The sequence below is a fragment of the Herpailurus yagouaroundi genome, unplaced genomic scaffold (assembly GCF_014898765.1).
Source record: "Herpailurus yagouaroundi ecotype Mexico unplaced genomic scaffold, PumYag 220, whole genome shotgun sequence".
Taxonomy (NCBI): Eukaryota; Metazoa; Chordata; class Mammalia; order Carnivora; family Felidae; genus Herpailurus; species Herpailurus yagouaroundi.
Genome location: NW_024412451.1, coordinates 1,749,437 through 1,767,820, shown reverse-complemented (window position 1 = coordinate 1,767,820; position 18,384 = coordinate 1,749,437). Strand labels below are relative to the sequence as shown.

At 44.7% G+C, this 18,384-nt stretch overlaps 1 long non-coding RNA gene across 1 annotated transcript; it reads left to right on the top strand.

The window, feature by feature from the left end:
- The first annotated feature begins 2,728 nt into the window (after positions 1-2,728).
- Positions 2,729-7,179, top strand: LOC121018572 (uncharacterized). Its single transcript, XR_005785231.1, has 3 exons — positions 2,729-3,841; positions 6,589-6,621; positions 6,867-7,179. It is a non-coding gene; the product is annotated as an uncharacterized LOC121018572 (long non-coding RNA).
- The last annotated feature ends 11,205 nt before the right edge of the window (positions 7,180-18,384 follow it).

Below are 18,384 nucleotides of genomic sequence, written 5' to 3'. Positions count from 1 at the left end.
GACGTTGAACATCTTTTCATGTGTCTGTTATCCACCTGGATATTTTCTTTGGAAAAGTGTCCATTCATGGCTTCTGCCCATTTTTTAACTGAATTATTTGTTTTTTGGGTATTGAGTTTGATAAGTTCTTTATAAATTTTGGATACTAACCCTTTATCATATATGTCATTTGCAAATATTTTCTAAAATATAGAAATGGAGGGAAAACTTCCAAAATCATTCCTCGAGGCCAGCATTACCTTGATGCCAAAACCAGACAAAGACCCCACTAAAAAAGAATTACAGCCCAATATCCATGATGAACACGGAGGTAAAAATTCTCCACAAAATACTAGCAAATCAAATCTAACAGTGCATTAAACGAATCATTCACCATGCTCAAATGGGATTTATTCCTGGGCTGCAGGAGTGGTTAAGTATTCACAAATCAATCAACATGTTACACCACATTAATAGAAGAGAGGATAGGAGCCATATGATCCTCTCAAAAGATGCAAAAAAAACCATTTGACAAAGTATGGCATCCATTGTTATATTATAAAAACCCTCAACAAAGTAGGAATGCAGAGGACATACTTCAACATCATAAAGGCCATATATGAAAGGCCCACAGCTAACATCATCCTCAATGGGGGAAAACAGAGAGCTTTGCATCTACAATCAGGAATAAGACTCTCACCACTGTTATTTAATATAGTACTGGAAGTCCAGTCCTCAGTAATCCGACAACTAAAAGCAATAAAAGGCATCTATATCAGCAGGGAAGAAGTCAAACTTTCACTATGATTGGAAGAACAGGTATTGTTACCATGTCTATACTACCCAAAGCAATCTACACATTTAATGCAATCCCTATCAAAATACCGCCAGCATTTTTCACAGAGCTAGAACAGACAACCCTAACATTTGTATGGAACCACAAAAGACCCCGAATAGTCAAAGTGATCTTCAAGAAGAAAAGCAGAGCTGGAGGCATCAGACTTCCGGACTTCAAGTTGTATTACAAAGCTGTAGTGACCAAGACAGTATGGTACTGGCGCAATAACCGACACACAGATCAATGGAGCAGAATAGAAAACCCAGAGAGCGGCCTGGGTGGTTCAGTCAAGCATCTGACTCTTCATTTCTGCTCAGGTCATGATCTCATGTTATGAGATTGAGGCCTGCATTGGGCTCCACATTGGGTGTGGAGCCTGCTTAATCCTCTCTCTCCCTCTCCCTCTCCCTTTGCCCCATCCCCCATCTCTCTAAAAAAAAATTTTTTTTTTTTTTTTTTTTTTATAAAAAAGAATAGCAAACTCAAATGGACCCAGAACTGCATGGTCAATGAATCTTTGACAAAGCAGGAAAGAATATCCATTGGAAAAAAGACAGTCTCTTCAACAAATGTGTTGGGAAAAACTGGACAGCCACATGCAAAAGCATGAACCTGGACCACTTTCTTACACCGTACACAAAAATAAATTCAAAATGGGTGAAAAACCTAAATGTGAGACAGGAAAACATCAAGATCCTAGAGGAGTACACAGGCAGCAACCTCTTTGACCTCAACTAGAGCAGCTTCTTACTCGACATGTCAAAAATAAAACAAAAGCAAAAATAAACTATTTGGACTTCATCAAGATAAAAACCTTCTGCACAGCAAAGGAAACAGTTAAGAAAACTAAAAGGCAGCTTACTGAATGGGAGGAGATATTTGCAAATGATGTATTTGATTAAGGATTAGTATCCAAAATCCATAAAGCACTTATCAAACTCAACACCCAAAAAACAAATAATCCAATGTTGTGCTTTCATTTTCATCATTACCAATACTTTCTAATTTTCTTTGTGATTTAATCTTGATCCATTGATTATAATCTTTGATCTTTGTTCCTACCGTGTTCTAATATGGTTTTTTTTTTATGTTTATTTATTTTTGAGAGAGAGACAGAGAGACAATGCATGAGCAGAGGAGGGGCAGAGAGAGAGGGAGACACAGAATCCGAAGCAGGCTCCAGGCTCTGAGCTGTCAGCACACAGCCCGAGGCAGGGGCTCTAACTCACAGACTGTGAGATCATGACCTGAGCTGAAGTCTGATGCTTAACCGACTGAGCCACCCAGGTGCTCCTGTAATATGTTTTTAAAACGCTATTCCTAACCTATGATTCTAAATTGATTTCCCCACCCAATGACTTGGGACCCTGGTGCGTGCATTAGGTACATCTTTAGGACCTGGATGACTATATGGACAAGACACAGTTTTCCTCAATATGGGGAGGTGGGAAACCCACCCCGAGTTGTCTGTCTGGGATGGGATGGAGAGTCCAGAATCCATTAAGGACTGCAGACTGAGGTCAGAGAGAAAAACAGCTAGACAGGCCCCCTTTTCCATTCAGAGATGCAGGCAGAGAGGTTTTGTTAGACTCTGTGGGCCAAACCTGGGACATGGGAACAAATGGTGGTGGGTGAGGATGTGAAACTGGGGTTGATGGAAGCCCGGGTTAGAGATGTAAGTTCTTGGCGGGCTGGGGCTGTTTGTGTGCTCAGATGTGAATGCATTTGGGAGGGAATGGCATGGGCGGGGGGGGCACCATTCTTGGCAGGGTGGGTCCGGGGGCGGACTGCGGTTGTCCAGAGGAAATGACCTCAGTGCAGATGCACCTTCTGCTGTGGGAGAGCCCACAGGATGTTCAGGTGGGTGGAAGTAAGGGGGTGGGAGGAGTGGTAGTTTGTGGGCACAAAATATGTTCCTGGCAGGCATCTGTGATGTCTTTTTCTAAGTAACTGGCCTACAGACCCAGATTGGTGGAGGCCCCAGCTCTTGGGTGTAGGTTTTGTATGTCTGAGATGGAATCCCGTATGTAGGTGGAATCTGGTGGTGAAGAGATGGGGTCGGGGAGGCAGGTAGGACCTATGAGGTGTGGCTCTAGGTTAGAGCAAGCTTGAAGATAGAGTCAGAGTGTCCCGCTGAGTCTGCCTTAGTATACTTCTGTGTTTATTAGGCATGGTGGTTTGGGCTCGCTGGATTCAGGGACCTGTTATGGGTGGAGGGCTGCTCCGTGAGTGTTTAGACCAGGAGTCCCTGAATCCAGTGTGAGGCTGCGTCATCCTTGAGCTGAAGACCCTGGGTTGGTGGAGGTGGCGGTTGGTTGCTGCAGATTTTGGTTTACGACGGGAGTGTGCTCGGAGTTCAAGCCTGGATGTTTCCGCAGGAGGCGAGCTTAGGGACAGGGGTCCTGAGGCCCAAGGCCGTTTAAGAACCAGCTGAAGCGGTAGATCAGAGCCTGAGAGGGGCAGAGTCGCGGCACCACTCGTTGGGGCGCATGCGCATGCGTTGGGCAGAATCTGGGTGGGACTCTCTAGTAGCACGGCTCTCCCGGAAGCGGAAAGAGGGCGCCACCCGGGTGTGGGGGTGTGGCCTCGATTTGCCATCGCGCATGCGCGGCAATGGATGGGAGGCTCCTGGCGGACCTAGACATACCGGAAGCTGGGCAGGTACACCGGAAGTAGGGCAGGTGTACCGCAGTGGGGCAGGTGAACAGGCCTTCCTACCTGGAGCTTCATCACTCGGGACTTACCCTAATGGCACCCCTGGTTCGATCCTTCAGGGCAGGGGTTCCCCGCTGTCAGCCCAGGGCGTCTGAGCTGCTGGCCTCGTGACCCCGCGTGACACGTTTCAGGGCCGTCCCCAGTTTCTTTTCCCAGCCCGGGTCCTCCTATGGGGAAATTCCACCTGCGATGCCCTTCGTGTGTCTGGTCACTGGGATGAAATCAGGAGCGCGGAAAGGTGTTTCCATCGCGGCCTCATGAACGCAGATAATTGTAAACGTCCCTGGGAGCCGCGACTGTAGCAGGAAGGTGCGGGGATGCAGGGAGATGGTGACGCTGGGAGCGCAGGTTTGCTGATGGGCATGGGTGAGGCTGGCCCGTGTTAGGAGTAAAGCAGATTAAAGGTACCATTTAGTGTATGATCGCACCTTTTCCTTTGAACACATCTATATGTTGTATACATGGGGAAAAGTTGGGAAGAACACACAATATTTGTGTGTGTGTGTGTGTACCCACCAGTAGTCTTTACGTCATGGTATTACAGGGGATTTTATGTTTCCATTTTTAAAACATTGTAGTAAAATATACATAATACAAAATTTACCATCTTAACAATTTCTTTCAAATGTTTATTTTTGCGAGAGACAGCTAGTTGGGGAGGGGCAGAGAGAGAGAGAGAGAGTCAGAATCTGAAGCCAGCTCTGCGTTGAGAGCAGAGAGGAGCTTCATGTGGGGCTCGAACCCATGGGCCCTAAGCCGAAGTTGGATGCTTAACCAACTGAGCCCCCCAGGTGCCCCTTAACATTTTTTTTAAGTGTGCAGGTCCGTGGCATTAAGTACATTCACACTGTTGTGCAACATCACTGTATTTCAGCTTTTTATATTTCTTATTTTTTATAGTGCATTTCCTAAGGTAAGGACTGAAAAAACTTCGTTTCCTAAATCAATTATGCTTTTTTTAATCCGTCAAATAAAATAGACTATGCTTTTCATAACCGTTTTAGTGAATAATTAGGGTATATCTGCCATGTTATTATTCTTAGTGTATAAAGTTTTTGTCCAACTGATGTTTGGAAAGAGTTGGTTCAAAAGATTTCTTTTTAAGTCTTGGTTAATGTTTTTTTTTTTTAATTTTTTAACGTTTATTTCTTTTTGAGAGAGAGCATGAGTGGGGGAGGGTCAGAGAGAGGAGACACAGAATCTGAAACAGGCTCCAGGCCCTGAGCTGTCAGCACAGAGCCCGAAGCGGGGCTCAAACTCACGGACTGCGAGATCATGACCTGAGCCAAAGTCGGATGCTCAACCAACTGAGCCACCCAGGCACCCCTTGGTTAATGAATTTTTAAGAAACAAAACAGGGGCCCCTGGGTGGCTCAGTCAGTTAAGCGTCCGACTTTGGTTCCTGTCATGATCTCATGTTTTGTGGGTTCAAGCCCTGCATCGGGCTCTGTGCTGACAGCTCAGAGCCTGGAGCCTGCTTTGGATTCTGTGTCTCCCTCTCTCTCTGCCCCTTCCCTGCTCATACTCTGTCTCTCTCTCTCTCTCAAAAATAAATAAACATTAAAAAAAGAAACAAACAAAACTTTATCTTGAGATACTTGGAGATTCGCATGTAGCTGTAAGAAATAATAGAGACATCTCCTGGACCCTTTACCCAGTTTTTCTTACTTAGCATCTTGCAGAACTACAATACAGAATCACAGTCAGTGTCTATAGACGTTGATAGAGTCCTGTGATCATGTGCAGAATCCCCAATTTCACTTGTAATCATTTGTGCTTGGCTGTGTGTGTTTAGTTCTATGCAATTTTATCACCTTCTAGGCTCACGTGTCCACCATCACCACACTCAAGATACAGAGTAGTTCCATCTCCACCAAAATACCCTTTTACGGCCACACCCTCTCCCCCAGTTAGCACCTTGGCAACCCCTAAACTGTCCTCCGCTTCTATAATTTTATCATTTCAAGAATTTTTATAAATGGAATACAAAAGGTATGTAGTCTTTTGGGATTGGCTTCTTTTCTCTCAGAATAATTCTCTGGGGATTCATCCAACTTGCTTCTTGTATCATCATTTATTTTTATTGCTAAGTGGTGTCCTATGATTTGGACATACCACAGTTTGTTTAACTCTTCACCCATTGAAGGACATCTGGGTTATTTTTAGTTTTTAGCTATTTAAAAAAAAACGGGGTGCCTGGGTGGCTCAGTCAGTTGAGCGTCTGACTCTTGAGTTCAGCTCAGGTCATGATTTCACGGTTTGTGGGTTCAGACCCCACATTGGGCTCTGTGCTTACAGTGTGGAGCCTGCTTGGGATTCTGTCCCCTCTCTCTTTCCCTTCCCTGCTTGCTCTCTCTCTCTCTCTCTCTCTCTCTCTCTCAAATAAAAATAATAAAAAAAAAAAGCTACCATGAACGCTTGTGTACAAGTGTTTGTATGAACAAAAGGTTCCATTGTTTGGGGAGAAGTCCCAAGAGTGTAGTTGTGTAAGGTGGTTTCATACTCAGTTTTAGAGTAACTTCCAAACTGTTACAAAGTAGTCATAGCATCATGAGGGATGGGATCCCATTTCTCTCCATCCTTGCCAGCACTTGGTGGAGTCACTATTTTTTACTTTTTTTACTTTGTCAATTCTGATAGATGCAGAGGGATATCTCATTGTGCTTTTAATTTGCATTCCACTAATGATTAATGAAGTTGAACGTGTTTATATGTGCTTATTTGCCATTGTGTATACTTTGGAGAAATGCCTGTTCATCTCTTGCCCATTTTCTTTTTGAAAAAAAATCTTTGTTTACTTATTTTGAGGGAGGGAGGGGCAGTGAGAGAGGGAAAGAGAATCCCAATCAGGCTCCGTGGTGTCAGCGCAGAGCCCGATGTAGGGCTTGATCCCATGAACCATGAGATCATGACTTGAGCCAAAATCAAGAGTTGGACGCTCAACTGACTGAACCACCCAGGCACCCCTCTTGCCCATTTTTCTAATTACTTATTATATTGTTTAGTTTTATACTATTGATTTTCTTTACATATTCTGTACACTAATCTTTTATCAGATACGTGGTATTGGGGAACATCATCAAAAAGACGTGATTGTAGGGGCGCCTGGGTGGCGCAGTCGGTTAAGTGTCCGACTTCAGCCAGGTCACGATCTCGCGGTCCGCGAGTTCGAGCCCCGCGTCAGGCTCTGGGCTGATGGCTCAGAGCCTGGAGCCTGTTTCCGATTCTGAGTCTCCCTCTCTCTCTGACCCTCTCCCATTCGTGCTCTGTCTCTCTCTGTCCCAAAAATAAATAAACATTGAAAAAAAAAAAAACTTAAAAAAAAAAAAAAAAGACGTGATTGCTGATTGACCCGCGACCTGGACATAGACACTTGGAGGCTCCTCACCCCCCTCCCCTGTCCTCGGAATGTAGGTTCTGCTTGCCTTTCCTCTTCCCAGAGGCTGCTCCAAGGATGTAGTCTTGAAATGGTGATGTGGTGTTTGAAAACACCTGCATGGTATATGTGACTAAGCACAGTTAAGTCCTCTTTATAAACTGAAGATTTGGAGGGTGAGTCTGGGGATCCACTCATCTTTCAGTTGCCCGCGACAAGCCTCATTTGTAAGTTCCCTTTGCTTCATAAAATTGCCACCTACTAACCAGGAGTGGCCTATCTTTTTCTTTGGTCTCTCCCTGCCCTCCAAGTACTGTAGATGATTTTAGATCACACCAGGGAAGCTCCCAGGAGGGTTGCGAACCAATTGGCAACAGAGCCAGAAGACCGAAGAGATGGGCCTTGGAAAAGAAGCATCCATGGGGGAAATCCAGAGTTGGCCATCGACCTCTTTTTGGGGAGGAGTGGCCTGTATGTTAGATAATTGTGGACCATCCTCTGAGTACAGGGATGCCCTGAAAATGCCGGCTGGTGTGCTTGTTGGAGTAATTGTGCATTGTGCTCTGCAGCAAGGAAGTGAGGCATGTGGTGGCCGCAGTGGGCTGGCCTATACTTTTTTTTTTTATTTTTTTTTCAATGTTTATTTATTTTTTGGGACAGAGAGAGACAGAGCATGAACGGGGGAGGGGCAGAGAGAGAGGGAGGCACAGAATTGGAAACAGGCTCCAGGCTCTGAGCCATCAGCCCAGAGCCCGACGCGGGGCTCGAACTCACAGACCGCGAGATCGTGACCTGGCTGAAGTCGGACGCTTAACCGACTGCGCCACCCAGGCGCCCCAAGGGCTGGCCTATACTAATGGGCAGTTCGACTGGCCATCGATGCCCAACTGGAGGCTGAGGCTCATGTCCGGAAGTCAGAAGACAAGCTAAGATTAGAAAAGGACATGAGAATGTCCACTAGGCTGATGGCTCTGGGGCTGGCAGACATGATGGGAGTTGAAGGACAATACGTTGGAGAGCTTCTCATGCCCTTTTGCAAAGCTGGGAGGGTGCAAGGAGCTTCAGACAAAGGCATTGCGTGTGACTAAGTCCAATTGGCAAGCTAAGACATTCAATCCTTGGGAGAATGATGGGAACGAGGAGGAAGAGATTGTGGTGATTGACAGGGAAGTGGATGGAATGCCCCATGCCGTTGCACCCCTAACACAACAGAAAACAAAAGCACAGCAACAGCAACCCTAAGCAGCGGGACAGCCCCCAGTTCAGGAGACATTGATGATGAGAGAATACACTCCAACTGTGCTTATTGATATAGATGCCAGTTTCAGCAAAAGGCCAGGGAAGATATCCTGGCATGGTTAGTGGGGCTATAGGATACCAGGGGTGGTGGTGTTTCTCTGACCCAGCAGGAGGCAGAGAAAACGAGCAACATCACCACACACCTTGCCCTCTGGCAGCACCTGTATGGTGCCCAAGAGATGCAAAGTACTCACTTCCTTATAGATTGGATTATTTTATCCTGTAGGGGAGGCTTGGCCCGATGAGGGGTATCTCCCTGGGCATGTAGGAATCTGGAAATCGATAGAGGAGGTACGGCAACTTTTCAGGAATCGGGGAATGAGACAGGTGATCAATGCTTCTGTCTTTTCAGGCCCTTTTCAGACCACGTTCACTGCATGGACCAAAGCCAAGATTCTCCAGTCTGTCCCCAACACTGATATCCATGCCGAGCCCACGTATGAGATAAGATGTTTACCATGTTGGGCAATCCATTGCTCAACTGGAGGAAACTGACAGATCCTGGGAACAGACATGGGCTAGAGGTAGAGGGGAGCCAGGAAAGCTAAAAGGCTGTCCCAACCTGCTCTCAAGGATCCAGTCAGAATAACCTGGAAGCAAATATAGTGTGACCTCATTGCTGTGGGGACCCTGCCTAAACAGATAGACTGGGTTGGCCTATGGAAAGCCTTAGAACCTGAGTAACAGTTTAGATCTGTCTCATCCACTCCTGTCATCCCTGATGTACCCCCTGTTCCACCAGAGGCCTCAGGGATACATGCCTGTTTGGGATGGGTGTGTCCCTCACCCTGGGTATAAGATGCAGGCAAGATTGCCTCCAGGTGAGGGCCCCTGGAGGTGATCAGAGGCCCTATGTTCATTGGTCTTCCAGAAATCCATAAAAGGTGACAGCACGGGTGGATACTGAAGCTAAATGTACTCTAATATATGGTAACCCTCAGAGGTTTTCTGCCCCTTTCAGTGCCAACAGTAGTCATGGAGGACAGACAGTTATAATCAGAAAGGTCCTCTTGGACATCTTCTTTGCCCTCCCTGTGACTATGGGGGTTTTTATCTCTCCAATACCAGAGAACATATTGGGCATTGATATTCATCCTACAAGATCAGACTCTGCAAACCTCTGATACCTCCAGGTTAGAGGAATCAAACCCATGCTGAGGAGAAGCACCAACTGGGAACCAGTAAGCCTGCTGTCCTCACATAGAATGGTAAATGTCAAACAATATACATTTCCTGGGATTATAGGGACACCATCTAGAGCTACACTACTGCCCGTGGTGGTTTCAACAGCCCTGTATGACCAGTAAAAAAAGCCAGATGGCTCATGGCAGATGATGATGGACGACTGGAGACTAAATAAGATAGTGCCCAACATTGCCATCATCTTAAACACCTTAGCCACCGTCCTAGGAAGGTATCATGCTGTGCTAGACTTAGCAAATACCTTTTTCAGTATACCCCTGGCCACTGAGTCACAAGATCAATTTACCGTCACATAAGAGGGGCAGCAATAGACCTTCGAAGCGCTCCTCCAAGGTTACCTGCATAGCCCCACTGTGTGTCATGGGATGGTAGCCCGAGACCTGTCCCTGTTGTCCTTCCCCACATCAATGAGATGGGCCCATGATATTGATGTTGTAATATTAACATAGAAAGATTTGCCTCTCCTGCCAGGACATCTTGCAGGCTTTGCTGGAGCATCTGTGAGGGAGAGGATAGGCAACGGACCGACAGAAAATTCAAGGCCCAGACACCGCTGTGAAGTTTCTGGGAGTTGTCTTGTTGGGTAAGACCCATGTTGTCCCTGAAGCTGTGATTGATAAGACAGATGCAAGCTTACCCAACCCCCAAGAATATGAAAGAGGTGCAGGCCTTTGTAAGAATGTTAAGGTCTCCGGAGGACTTTTATTCCCCACATGGCACAGTGCCTCTGTCCCTTATATTACCTGATAATGAAAGGGCAGGTGTGGGACCGGGGATCAGAGCAGCAGGCTGCCTTTGGGAAGGCAAAAATGCTCACAAAGCAGACTAAAGCCCTTGGCATATATCACGCAGGACTCTCATTTGAGGTAAATGTGTCCATGACTCCAGACGGTGTCGATTGGGCACTGCGACAAAAACAAGAGAAGGAGACAATACCGCCAAGACTTTGGTCTAAATGAAGGAGACAGAAAGCTGATACACCCCCATGGAGCACACAGTACTCTTCCAGGTGGAGCCTCTCACTAAGGAACAACACATTGTCATGAGAACTTCCCAGTCAAGGGGTGAGTTAAATATATGTTCCGTCAACCCACCTCTGCTATGACTCAAACCCACATTTTGACTAAGTGGCAGGTCTATTTACAGCAGAGGAAGGCCCTATGCACAAGTTCACTGTCTCTAGGGCTGCTAGGCCCCGTGGAGTATATATACATCCTCCAGATGCTCCCACCCCTATTCCTATGGTGTCCCTGTAAAGAGGGGGGCAGGGGAGATTCCCGCTGATGCTGCGTATACAGATCGGTCTAGTCTAGGCGAACCCCGCCCACATGGACTGTAGTTGCAATTCAGCCCAACACGGACACCATCTGGATGGACACAGAAACAAACCTTAGTGGCCAGTGGGCTGAGCTCAGAGTAGTCTGGCTGGTGATGGTCCTGAGTCCTGGCCATTAACCCTCTGCACTAACAGCTGGGCTGTTCTGAAGGGATAAACGCTATGGCTCTGACAATGGGAAGCTGAGGGGTGGATGAGTATGAATAAGCCCTAGTGGGGTCAAGATACATGGAAAGACATTTGGGTCCATCTACAAGCGCCTAAGGCAGCCCTCACTGTTTTTCACATCCTGTCTCACAAGGCACTGACATCCCCTTGCAAACAGAAAGCTGATGTCCTAGCTCAGGCACAAGCTTTATTTTTTTTAATGTTTATTTTTGAGAGAGAGAGAGAGAAAGACAGAATGTGAATGGGGGGGGGGGTGGCAGAGAGGGGGAGACACAGAATCCAAAGCAGGCTCCAGGCTCCAAGCTGTCAGCACAGAGCCCGACGCTGGGCTCAAACTGACAAACCACAAGATCGTGACCTGAGCCGAAGTCAGACACTTAACCAACTGAGCCACCCAGGTGCCCCTCAGGTACAAGCTTTAGCTACTGACCCTCCACTAGGTACAGCAGATCTGGTGCATAGAGTGACCATCACAATGCCTGGGTGGGATGGCCTATTGCCAGGGGTGCTGGATTGCCCTTGAAATACAGTGACTTGGTTAATGAAGCAACAACCTGTCCTGTATGTTCTAAACAACACCCAAAGCAACTGCCAAAAAAATCTGGAACCATTCACTGGAGTTCCCAACAGGCGAGGGATTGGCAAATTGATATGGATACCCTCATTGAATAGATGGTAATTGGGCGTCCCATTTCAAAAGTCATGATATCCCAGACTGGGCAAAAAACATGCCACTAAAAAGAAGCTTCATCTCCCTTATAACCCATGAGTAGCAGGGTTAATAGAAAGGAAAAAAATGGAATATTAAAGCGACAGATTAACTTGTTAATAGGTTAAACCATCTTGGCTGGATGGACCAAAGTATTGTCCCAGGCTTTAATACCTTTGAACGATCAACCAGTAGAACCTGTTGCCCCATATGCCAGACTGGGGACCCCCGCCAAGGCACCCTGTACTGTAGGGGTGCGGAAGTGGCAGGAAACAGCCATTGCTTCCATCCTCACAGCAGATCAGCTCCGTGCTTTGCTGCTGAGAACAGCAGTCCCCCTCACATCTGGAAGAGGAATTATTTACCAGAATTTGCAATGGGATGTGCTGCTGGGATGAGTGAGTTACTTTGAACCTTTGGGTGAAGGGTAACTTCTCAGTCCCCACTGGGATCCCATTGTCCTGCTATGAGCTGCTGAACCTCTGGGAACACATCTACATGGAAGGGAACACGCAGTATTGAAAACAGGAGAAGGTGGGGGTCCTGGTCTGGCATATCCTGCCCCCACCCCACCTCCTTATGCTGTCTGCCCTGACCAACATGTTGGGTATGCACGGCAGGTCAAATTCGTAAGTCTGCATGACCATCTAAGGATTGGGCCACAGATGTAATTCTTGTGAAGGGGGAGACGTCGCCCTACAATTTTTCACAAAATATCTGTCTTTTTGGCCTTTAGACATGCTCCTGTGGCGTCTAGTCACAGGAGGGGCACCTGATAAAAATACCTTTCTACTAGGGGCCCACTTGTGTGCCTGACAAAGAAATCAATCCAATTATTGAATATGTGGGGGGTTGCCCTTCTCTAGCTTGTCAGAATTGCCAAAATGCATATCACTCCTTCAGGGATGTGATCAGAAAGCCCTAATGCAGTAAAACAACAACACCAACAACAATCTAAGGCTAGTATTCTTAGTCCATCTGGTATTACCAATACTACCCCAGAAACATGGCGATGACACACACTATTAATGACCCTGGATGTGGGTATTCTTCTGGAAAGCAAACTGTAAGAGTAGCTCATCAAATTGCTTACCAAAAAGGTCTTGGAAATACCACCATCAGAGCAATGGATGGTTATGCTCACATTTGGGATGGGTTTGTATGTTTTACTCCAGATTATGGGCATTTGAACACCTGGGCACCCCTGTGTTGGGAGCAAAAAAAAAAAAAAATCACTCTAAACAAAGTCAACCCAATCATATTAGATACATTGGATGGATACCAGGAGAGCTGTGTAGTCATTCTGTCATATTAAGGGATAGTGATGGGTTTGGCACTGATTGGTTGCAATGTCCAGTGTTTGTTGGGTAGCACCAAATAAAACACAATGGTTATATGACACAGACCTTTGGCCACGGCTTCCACCTGGATGGTTGGGCCGTTACGCCCTGGGCTTTCCCTAGGCAAAGGGGAAAATCCGCCCTTTGGTGACAATGGCTGCCAATCTCCTTAAGGCCAGGGAGACACCTTGTATTTTGCACTGGTAGGATCATCTGGCTCTTGTCTTTGTTCCTTCCATAGGCCTGGAAGATGTTATAGCACACACAGAAGCCTTTGCTAAGTTCACTCAGCAAGCCCTGAATGATAGCCGGTGAAACCTACCATTACTGAACACTGAATGACTCTAATAGAAAAGTTGTCATCCCAGATAGGAGGGCCTTGGACATTAGTGCTGCCTTGCAAAGAGACACCTGTGCCACTATCCAAACAGAATACATGTGTTCCTATCTGATAAGTCTGCTAATGTATCATCTTTACCAAATGACACAGGGACACAAGTAATCGCCCTGAGTGATACAACCCCCATTCTAGGGGATTTAATAAATCAATGGTTTGGATCCTGGGGCTCTTGATAGAAACGTCACTGATTTTGGATATTATAGTTAATCTGCCTCCAATGTGGCCAGATAGCCACCAAAAGAGCCACCTCCACACTAATGAAACCCCTTGTTGACCACTCAGCGCTTATTATGGAAGAGGGGGAAGATGAGATTCTAAGCTGATCATGAGGGTTGAAGTGTTGGGGAACACAAAAGTACATGATTTCCAGTTGACCCACGAGCTGGATAGGGGCACTCGGAAGCTCCTCACCCCTTCCCTGTCCTGGGAATGTGGGTTCTGCTTGCCTTTCCTGCTCCCCCAGGCTGCTCCAAGGACACAGTCCTGAAATAATGAGGTGGTGTTGAGAACGGTATACTTGACAGCCCAGTTAGGGCCTCTTTATAATCTTCTAACATTTGGAGAGCAGGTACGGGGATTCATTCACCTTGCTGGTGCCCAAGACACGCCTCATATGTAAGTTTCCTTTGCTTATTGAAACTGCCGCCTGCCAACCTGGAGTGGCCTGCCTCATTCTTCAGTCTCTCCCTGCCCTCTGAGTACTGGGGCTGACTTCAGATTACACCAGGGAGGCTACCAAGAGGGGTGCGAACCAACCTGTGGTTTGCAAATATTTATTCCCAGTCTTTAGCTTGTTTTTTACCCTCTTAACAGGGTTTTTCTCAGAGCAAAAGATTTGAATTTTGATGAAGTCCAATTTATCAATTTTTCCTCTTTTGTTCCTGTTACTGGTGTCGAGTCTAAAAACTCAGCTTTAAAGAATGAAATCTGGCCATTCGCAGCAACGTGGATGGAACTGGGGGGTATTATGCTAAGTGAGATAAGCCAGGCAGAGAAAGACAGATACCATATGTTTTCACTCATATGATCTTGAGAAACATAACAGAAGACCATGGGGGAGGGGAAGGGGGGGGAGTTACAGAGAGAGAGGGAGGCATACCATAAGAGACTCTTAGGGACTGAGAACAAACTAAGAGTAGATGGGGGGGAGTGGGGGAGAGGGAAAGTGGGTGATGGGCAGGGAGGAGGGCACTTGTTGGGATGAACACTGGGTGTTGTATGGAAACCAATTTGACGATAAATTATATTAAAGAAAAAACAAATAAAAATAATAAAAACTCAGCTTTGCCCTAGATTCTAAAGAGTTTCTTTGCCTTTTCCCTAAAAGTTTTATAGTTCTTTGTTTTGTATTTAACCCAACTGTCCATTTTGAACTCATTTTTTGCATAAGGCTTGTAGTTTATGCCAATGCCCACTTTTTTGTGCCTATGGATTTCCAATGTTATGGTACCATTTGTCAAAAAAGCAGTATCTCTATAGAATGTCTTTTGCACCTTCGTCAAAAATTAGTTGAACATATTTGTGTAGGTATATTTCTGGGTTCTTTAACTGTGTTCCATTGACCTACGTGTCCATCCCTCCACCAATACCACTGTCTTGATTACATAGGTTACTGAAAAATGACCGTGATATGGTCTGTCTTGGTGAGTGTTCCATGGACATTTGAAACAAATGCGTATTCTCCTGTGGAGCATTCTATAAGCATCAATTAGATTGTCTTCATTAATGGTGTTGTTCACTTAGTTTATATTTTTGTTAATTTTCTGTCTGGTAATTATATCAGCTGCAGGAAGTGGGGTGCTGAAGTCCCCAACTATAACTGCACGTCGATTTCTTCTTTCAGCGCTGTCAGTTTTGGGTTTACATGTTTTGTTTGGTACGCACACATTTACGGTCACTACGTGTTCTCGTAGACTGGCGATTTTTATCATTATTAATACTTTGTTTTTGTTTTATTTATAATTTACTTTATTCATGAATTTTTACATTTACATTAGATATTTTATTTACGATTGTTGTTTTTTTCACAGATATACTAAGTAAGACTATAGATATAATCTAAATTTTCCACAGAGAGAAATAAAATTAGAAGCAAGATTCATTTCCTCCTTCTTAACCCATGTCCTTCCTTAGGGAAGATCTCCCCACCAAACCATCATCCCCAGTCTCCGTGTGACCTTCCCTAAGTTTCTGTGCACTCGTGAGCATGTCTACGTATATGTTATGGGAAGCACCACAGTGCAGAGGGTGTAGAGATCCTGCAACCAGGTGCCCATTGGATCTTGACACACAGTACCTGAGACCTTGGGTAAGTGATTATGTCTTCTGTGCCTCAGTTTCCTTATCAAAGGGAAATGATAACAAGAGGGCCATTAACAGTTCCCAGTGAGTTCATTTTTGTAAAACATTTAGAAAACATTCATTTTGTAAAACATTTAGGTAGCTGGAGATTAGTTAAGCACTATGCACCTTTTGATAAATACTTTTTTTTTTTTTTGCTTTAACATAAACATGTTTTTCATCATCTTTCATTTTAACATATAATTAACATATAACTCCTAGAGCCTTGGGAGAGATTCATCTGCCCACATCTAGGAGTTCTTCCTCAGTTCTGCAGGTAAAAACACCCCAATTTATTGATTTCCCAGGGAAATGAGAATGTTCCAAAAATGAGATCACATTAACTATATTCACATGGAACTCTCCTGAACCAGAGGCTGCTCTGTTCATTTGTGATAGCACTCATACAGTTTCCACGGAGTGGTCTTCAATTTAAGTCTTAAAAATCGGGTAAGGTTGGGGCACCTGAGTGGCTCAGTTGATTATGAGTCCCACTCTTGATCTCAGCTCAGTTCTTAGGCTCAGTTGTGAGTTCAAGCCCCACATTGGGCTTGGGCATGGAGCCTACTTTTAAAAAAATTGGGTAATGTTTCAAAAGTGAGCAAGGAGATGGGCATTTTAAGAGGGATCAACAGTAGCAGACAGAGGGGTAAAAATGGCAGGACTTTGGCTGGGAACTGAAACTGTTTACACTCAAGCAAATGCCTAGAGGCTTGCAGTGCTGTGATTGGGTTATTTTTCTAATCAACAGAAACCCTTGACAAGTCTTGAGAATTTGTCAAAACAATTCAACAGTTCATCTGGAAAAGAGAGTGCTAGAATTTATAGGATGAAATAAAAAAAAAAACAGAATAGGGAGGGAGAGAGAAATATATATATTACACAACAGTGGTAACTCTAATTGAGATCTTTTAGCACAGAAAAAAACATCTCTGTCATTGGAACAGTTGTATCCCAGAAAATATATAAGTATGTACAATAACCTAGTAAATGAGTGGGATGATTTTTTTTTTAATTTTTTTTTCAATGTTTATTTATTTTTGGGACAGAGAGAGACAGAGCATGAACAGGGGAGGGGCAGAGAGAGAGGGAGACACAGAATCGGAAACAGGCTCCAGGCTCCGAGCCATCAGCCCAGAGCCCGAGACGCGGGGCTCGAACTCACGGACCGCGAGATCGTGACCTGGCTGAAGTCGGACCCTTAACCGACTGCGCCACCCAGGCGCCCCTGGGATGATATTTTAAATCAGTAGATAAACGATGAATTTTTCAGGAAATTTTGTTGCGAATACTCAAGCATTTGGTGAAAAAGAAAAGTAGATCTCTCTTCACACCATATACTAAAATAAATGACACAGAATAAAACAGACCAATAAAACCATGAAAAGTTGAATTGACTATATCTTCTTTTTTTTTTCCTGTGTTTTATTTTTATTTATTTATTTATTTTTATGATCTGGCATTTGAGGCCTTGATCCCAGAGAGACGCCCCTCCCAAGGCTACCTAAATTCCTAGATAGCAAACTACTTCCCTGTTAGCTGCCTTTGATATACAAATAAACCGATCCAGAGCCCAGACACCCAACTGTGTCCTTTATCGAACTCATACACCAAGGCAATATTCCCCTGCCCTGAATCAACCCAGGACTAGGCACTGGACACCAAGGGACCACCCAGAGCCCACCAAAATATTATCCTAAACTTATTCATCTTATTTACCTTGATTCACTCATCCCTTCCCATCAAAACCCAATAAAGGCTTTGGACCGTGTCCTCTCTACTGCCTCCTGACCAGCCATGGTCCTTCCCTGTGAAACCCTGTGTGGCATGCCACACACTTTGTTTCTAGAAATCTGTGAGCATTAAACTTCTTTCCTCATGACTACCATTTCTGTATTTGTGTGTCTTACCATACCTGATTAAGACAAATCTCAGGTATAATTTTAGAACAGAAGTGAATATAGATGTCCTTATTGGATATCAGAGGAAGGAAGTCTTTAAAATTGTGTGGAAAAATACAGAATCCAAAATGAAAGGACTGATCAATTTGATCAAATAAAGGTCGGTGGTTTTTAAATACTGCCTTATAAAAGTCCAAACTGGGGGGGGAAATCATCATACAGGACAGCGTCAATACCATTTGTATACAAAGAGAATTTATAAATAAATAAGCAAAAGATAAAAATGGGCAAAGGATATAAACAGGCAATTTACCCACCGCTGACATATCGACATTTATTCCACATCTCCATGAATAAAGAAACGCAGTCAATAAGGAGACAGCATATTTGGGCTATCAAATTGGAAGAAATTAAAGAAAATGATTATTCCTACTCGACGCATGAGATTGGAAGTCTAACTTCTTTAGTGGATAAAGTGGTAATGGACCTAAAACTAAAGAATCCTAAACCACCACTTTAAATGAATTTATTATTTAGTGACATGCATGAGGTGAGAGAAAAAAATCGGCTCTAAGATATTATGATGCAAATTCTGTGGGGACAAAAATTTTTAAGTATATATTTACTCAAAGAGGAAATCCGGAAATACATAGGCCAAGATCTTAATGATACTTGTTTCTGGGTGCTAGGATTATGGGGGACTTTAGTTCTTTCTCTTACTTTTTTCCCTTACTTTTCTTTTTTTTTTCAACGTTTATTTATTTCTGGGACAGAGAGAGA